Raw genomic sequence first — 7,411 nt, forward strand, 5'->3', positions numbered from 1 at the left:
TCTTCGAGGCAGGAAACACAGAAGACTTGAAAACATTTAAGCAATTAGAAATTCAATTAAAAACACAAACCAACAACACCAGGAGGGCCAGTTTTGTTCACGGCATCAGCACAATTTTCAACACACGCCTTCAGCGATGAGAATGCTTGTTTGTAAATATCTTGGAGTATCACACTGCCATCCTTGTAGACTTGCATGGCTTGCATCCAAGTGGCTGCCACATTCTATCTTCTTATGTTTGTTATATCCTGTTGCATATTGTTCAGTGCTCCCCCTTGCCCCCCAGAGTACAGTGCAACTTTCTGAGAACATGTTTCCTTTGTGTAAAAGGAGCAGGAGAACCTTATATTGGTAACAATTTATTTATTGTCCATTGAGCAGCTGTTATGGGGCCAGAGTAGCGGAATACAGAATTCCTGCACCTGTAGCAGTTGTATGGAGGAGAATAATTTTAGCAGATACTTCTTTTCTTATCCTTGCATGGCAAACTGCACTTGCAAAACTACACAAATCACTAAATGTACTGTTCTTGTTTGTATAAAGTGATCCTAATGGCCAACTATATGTGGCCCATATCATTTCAAAGGATAAAGGTTCTACCCCATTTAAGTCCAGAACTGAATTAGATCCTGAAGCATCTTCACTTTGAACAAAACTGTTCAGCTGATAATTAATGTCCTTGGTGCAGAGATCTGTGTAATTCAAAACCTTACACTTTCTTCTAATCTAATTAGGTTCTGTGAAAAACCATTACTTTTTTAAAAGGGTTCAGGTGAGGAGAGTGTTCAAATATGCTGATGCTGGTGAAATTTTTCCTTGCATGGAAATAAAATGGGAAAGCCTAATTTACCTGCTTAGTGGCTGTGTGACAGGCTCCTGTTAGAAGCGCAAGAGCTGGATACATGAAAAGATAGCAACTCAATATAAATCAGATTTGTTTTCTCTCTAGTATTCTGTCCCATTTGCACTGGAGACTGCTCTTAATATTTTAGCAGTTTAACTGTCCTGGCTTCTGGGATACTGAGAATTATAGTCTGCTGAAAATCCAGAGAATTTTCTTCAAAAAATCAGCCTCCATCCCCATTTGGAACAACCTTTTCCATTGCCAGGTTTCCTTGGAAAAAATAAATGAGTGTAAAATGCCCCATAGTAAACTAGTGATTTGCAATTTACAGCCTTGATTTTCAAAGTGGACTTAACTTAGATTGTTTTTCCTTGGATTTTGCAACATTCGTTGCAACAAAGGTCTTTTGGAAAGCATCGCTTGGTTGACCTGTGTTGTGCCAACAAAGAAAGCCAACACAGTCCATCTGGCACCTCGCCTGGGGAGTAATGCTAAGAAGTCTATAAATATCTTGCATTTATATAGTGCCTTTTATCACTGTCCAAGATTTCAAAAAGCTTTGGAGATTGTTACTCAGAATGCACTCAGGAGGACTTAACTGTCCCATGCCCAAAATAGTGCCAATGATGGTAGAACATCTTGATTCTTTAACAGTTCAGAAGAATACAGGAAAACTATTTAAAAAGTAATTGAGCACCATGGCAGACAGTTCCCGTGAGGCCACTTCAGCTGCTGAAGAAAACATGGAAGTTTGTGTCGTGGCCTTACAGCTAAAGCACTAGGCTGAAAGAGGGGAAAATGTGCACAAAGATGATCCACATTTTATTTCAAGAGAATCTTGCAACTTTTGTAATAACTTCTATTTATGCAGCTGTGCCAGAATAAAACACAGATTGTCTCAGAATTAAACACAGATTGTCTCAAACCCTGAGACCTGACAAACATACCCTGGTGTGAGGAGCCCAATTTGCCAGAATTGTGCAAACTCCACTCCACTCCACCGAATTTCCCTTGCCTACCCTTGCCTTTTCTAGAATGCAAACCATAACCATGCTAGGCTTTTTAGCCTCAAATGCACTGTTGCATATTTGCCCACTATTTCCCTGACAGAGTTCTGTCCATTTCTGAGGTCAAGAAGGGTGCCTGAACAATTAGCATCTGTTTTTCTGACAGTTCTCTGTTCTTATCCCTTGTGCTGACCAAATTATTGGGGTTCAAGCTTCATAATGATTGCTATGTGTGTCTGAAGTCCTCTTCTGGACCTGATGACCGCAACTAGGCTTCCTTGGGCAGCCCATCCTGTTCTGGCCAGAATGGTCAAGTATTCCACATTTCACTTCCAGGCCCAGACCATGGCTGCAGTTAACAAACTGTGAAATAGCATACCTATAACACTAGTGCCAGGAGCTGTTGGAAGGTGGCCCCTGGAAATATCTAATCTGTGTCACCAAAAGAGATCTAAGACCAAAGGAGACCTGGCCTGTTACTGTGAGAGAGGAGGTCATTATTTCTGCTTAAATAGAGGAGGTCATTATTTCTGGTTTGATTTCCAAGGCCTAACCTTAATCAGTGGAGCTAGTATCCACTGAGCCATTTAAGAGCTGCATATTTGATTATCCTGAGTTTTATGAGAGGCAGTCTATCAGAGATAAGTATTGTAGTCTGTTTGCTCAATTCATGTCCAGCAACTTTCACTGTTCTGTGCCTCAGACAAGCATTCGTGCACATAGGGGCTAAACCCTCTTGTCAGTTCATCCAGCAATGTAGAATACCATCCTAAACAGAGCTGCATCCTTCAAAGTCCATTGACTTCAGTGGATTTAAAAAGTGTAACTCTGCTTAGATGCATAAGCTATTATTATTACTCTTAATGCTCTGTCTACAGGAGAATGATGTCCATAGGAATTTCAGAAGAAACCAATTCTAAAGGAAAGGTCTGAGCCCTTTTCAGTGTACTACAGTTTCCTGTTGTTAAAGTCCCTATTCCCATTGTTTGCGCCTTTTAATTAATTTTTTAATAAAATTGTAAAGGATTAATTTTGTTGACAAACACTTCTGTGAAATCCCTTGAGAGTAAAAATGCCAAGCAAGATCCTCTGGACATGTGTATGTGTGTCAGTCCTGGCCTATGGTTCTGCCTGATTCTCCTAAACATGAATCTAAATATTTAACTTTTTAATGAACTGAACATTTTCTCTGTTGAACCTGATCATGTGATAGTCATAATTGCAGTCATAATTAAAGGTTATTTGGTAGAATTCCATACATTTTACATTTCAATTGAAGTGTCCTGCTCTAAATGAACTTTGCTAATGTAAAAATCTCTACTTCTGTCTTCCCATACCTTGTCTTGATTTTTTGAGTCTTTTTAAAGGTAGAATTATTTCACCCAGTGATCATTAATCTTTTTAGCTAAAGCTCTACAGAAGTCATCGGAGGCAGAACCTCATTAATCATGCAGACTAAATTTATCAAGAGGCAAATCAATTGGGGCTACCTTTAATGGCTCTCGTATGTTAAGGCTTGTAGCATAGGTGTCAAACTCGTGGCTCTCCAGATGTTATGGACTACAGTTCCCATCATCCCCTGCCAGCATCATGCTATTTATGCAGCTGTGCCAGAATAAAACACAGATTGCATCATGCTGGCAGGGGATGATGGGAACTGTAGTCCATAACATCTGGAGGGCCGCGAGTTTGACACCTGTGGCTTATAAGGACCTTCAGGAAATATATCTCTAGGGGCTTCTTCATTCCCTTACATGTAGGATGTGGAGAAATACATTTAACTGATTTTTCATACTCTTGTAGCTCATGGCTTGCTTTTCTATTTTAACAGAAATTGAGCTGCAACTTGGACATCATCAAGACGAATTTTCAACATTTCTATTTTGTATTGATTAATCGACCTGCATGCCTTATTTTTCTCTATTGCACAGAATTTGACACCTATTCTTTATTTATAGAGGTTGCTTTATACCAGGGGTGTCCAACTCTGGCACTTCAGATGTTAATGGACTACAATTCCCATCAGCCCCTGCTGGCATGGCCAATTGGCTTTATTTACAACTGGCCATGTCAGCAGGGGCTGATGGGAATTGTAGTCCGTTAACATCTAAACTCCAGAGTTGGATACCCCTGCTTTATACCCTTCTTTATCATACCTCTTTAATAGCTATTCATCTCATTTTCTTTTACATGTATCTTTTGTTACTTCCATGTATTTCTCACTCTAAATCAGATACTAAATCTCATCATACCAAACATAAAGTCCACAGTGCTCGAACATAATTTACAGCTTTCTGGAGCCAACTGTAATTGGAGAAATAGTGTGAAAATGTGAAAATTTGCACATTTTCACACTATTTCTCCAATTACAGGTTTGCTTTAATGGATCCATTCCCTTAAAATAAACCTGCTCCCATAGATGGTACTCTTTTTCTGCACCTCATTCTTCAATTTGGTGCTTTTGTCCTGTCTTCCATAGAGGTTCTCTATAAGTACAGGAGGCACAACTGTAGACAAAGGTTTTATATCACTGTTGTGTATCTCCACAACTGATGTTCCCCTGCCATGTGCATTTTAGTTCTTGCTGTTCAGTTCATGCAAGGCAACATTGAGGCCTGAGAGACCTGGTTAGTGCCCTTCATGCTGCAGAACATGCCAGAGAATCATTCTCTCTGCAGTACAAAAGGGATCCTTAGCAGAAAAGCCATCATGGAAAGCATCCTCTGAAAACAGATGCTTTGTTGTATAGAAACTTTCATTAAATTGATTTTAACAACAGTTCCACTTCTTTACCAATCACCTGGTACTTCTTTCCCTTAGCTTCTTCATTTATAATTCTGAAGCTTCAGTGAAGAGTTCAACAGTGGCAAAGCAATGACAGAGTCCAAGATTAATGATATACTAATCAAGTCCATGATATACGAACCTTCCTCCAAGGAGTTCATGGCATGATTCACAAAGTTTTTCCATAGGTCTGTGAGGATCTAAGTTCTGTGAGATATCTACAAAGGTTGCCATATGCCACTATCCTTTTGCCAGTTTTTCTGTTGAGCCTAAACAGTTCATTGGATCCAAGCCAAAACTTCTGAGTCTGACCTAACTGACTGATGTTGCATTTCCAGCCACCATTAATGGAGCATTAAAAATAATTTCATTTTTTTTGCAAGTGCCACAGTTGATTCTGTTCAATAGAACCCCTTAATCACAATAGAATCCTATGAAACATTTTTGAAATACAGCAGAAAAAGATAACTCACCTTTGAAAACTTTGGCAGTAGATGCAAAGGGAATGCAGGCTAACACTGGAGCACCAAGTAAAGTCTCACAAAACAGAGACACACATAAATTTCTCTCTTAAAACATTGTGACATGTTCTCTACTTCTCTCAGCAGTGAGATATCCCAGGGAAACACTTGCCTTTGTTGGTTTCCTTTTGGAGGACCAGAAACTTGTAGAATTTTTTTTGGGGAAAAAGTGCTTTATTTACAAATATATAAGCACAACATACGTGGAAACAAACAGGCATTCTTATAGGACAGCATATCCACTTTCCATATCAGATCAGAGAGAGAGAGATGCTTCCCCAAGATGCTTCCACCAACTCACAGTAGGGTCTGCCTGCTTCTCTGGCTTTCCCTTTTATATCCAAGTGCTGTTTATTTGCATTTTCTGGGGATTCTCTCTGTGTTATGTTTGCATGCATACATGCATGAGTGAAGATGGGGGAGAGTTTTTCCTGTTTCATGCATTTGTGCTGCAATGAAGATATGAAACCAATGTAATTTTGGTCACGGCATTGTCAGATAACCACAGTCTGTGTGTTGGCACACCATAGTAATGAGGCAGCTGTAATTCTGATACTACTGTCACATGTTGTTACCAGATAACCTCTGCCCTGAATATTCAGTTTGTCCAACCTGTCAACCAAGAAACCAGTTTCAACCTCAGTGACCTCATCAATAATCCATGAATTTGGGCCACTGGCCTAGAAAATCTCTGTGCAATCCATGCAGGTAACAACTGTGAGCTCTCACATATTATGAGTGTCAAATGCAGAAATAGTTCCTGTGGCTTCTGTGTGGAGGTCATAATGTGACATCCTAGAATAGTGGGAGTGGGTGTGGGAGCCATAGTGTCAATTGTCAATCTACTAGAACTCTTTGAACATACCTATTCAAGTAAATTGCCTCTCAGCCTGGCTTGCTCAATGCTCTGAATAGTTCAGCATGCCCGAAGACCTAGGTTCAAATCTTGCCCTGAACATAGCTGGTAGTCCTAGGTCAATCTCAGTCCTCCATCTACAATATGGGGATGATAAAAGCAGGCCCACCATTGAGGGCTGTTGCAAGTATTATATTTATTTGTAACCTGCAGTGCTCACTGAGACTCAATGTGGATTAAATGTTATAAAACAATGCATTCAAATAGAATGGTAGCATGAGATAGTGAGTAAACTGTGCAATAGGACTAGGATGACCAAAATTAGAAACAGCACAAAAAATAACATTCTTGAGATGCCAATCAATGCTGAGAATGGAATGACAGAATTAGAACACAGTGCAGCAATAACAGCATACTATACTCTATAAACATATAATGCATGTTATAACAGTGCTATAGACTACAATCCTGTTCCTTTCATAAAAGCACCTTCCTGAGCCATTCAGTTATACTGTAGCCTTGCTCTCCTGAACAATTATGTTTTATACAGTCACTGGAATGACAGTAGGGTTGCTGGCCACTAGTGGGGGATGGGCAGTAGGGTTGCCAGATCCAAGTTGGGAAACGTCTGGGGATGGAGGCTGGGGAAGACAGAGACATCAGTGGGGTATAATGCCACAGAGTCCAACGTACCAAGCAACCATTTTATCCAGTGATCTCTGCAGTCTGGAGATGAGTTGTTAATTCTGGGCAATCCCCAGGTTCTGTCTAGAGGCTGACATCCCTAAATGACAGAAATGTAGGAAGGAGCCTTCCTGGCCACCCGAGGCAGGCTGTTCCACAAGTTGGGAGCCACTTCAGAGATTGCACTTGTACAGAGAGAGATTGTTCTCACCCATTTGCAGTGGTACCTTCAGAAAGCTTTGCTCAGAAGCTTCCATGATGTCAAGAATACAACAAGAGAGGCAATCTTGCAGATATAAGGGGCCAAGGTCTTCCATGGCTTTCTAGGTGATAACAAGTAATTTGAATTGAACCTGATGACTGATAGTTAGTCCAAGGAGTGACGGCAGAATGAACGTAATATACACATTCAATTCAGTTCTTGATAGCAACTAGGCTGTGGCATTCTGTACCAACTAGAGCCTCTAAGTTGACTCCAAGGGCAGACCTATGCAGAGTGCATTATAATAATCTAGTCTCAGGGTCACTATGGTGTGGATCCATGTGGCCAGACTGACCAGGTCATGGTTGGGGGTCATCTTGTAGGCTAAATGAATGTGGATGAAAGCATTTTTTCAGCTGCATTAACTTGCTTCTCTAACTTGCTTCTCTAACACTGGATTCAGTATAAACCTCAAGCTCTTACCCAAGCCAGTAAGAATCTGCTGGAACCCTT

The sequence above is a fragment of the Sphaerodactylus townsendi genome, linkage group LG12, assembly GCF_021028975.2.
Source record: "Sphaerodactylus townsendi isolate TG3544 linkage group LG12, MPM_Stown_v2.3, whole genome shotgun sequence".
Lineage (NCBI taxonomy): Eukaryota > Metazoa > Chordata > Lepidosauria > Squamata > Sphaerodactylidae > Sphaerodactylus > Sphaerodactylus townsendi.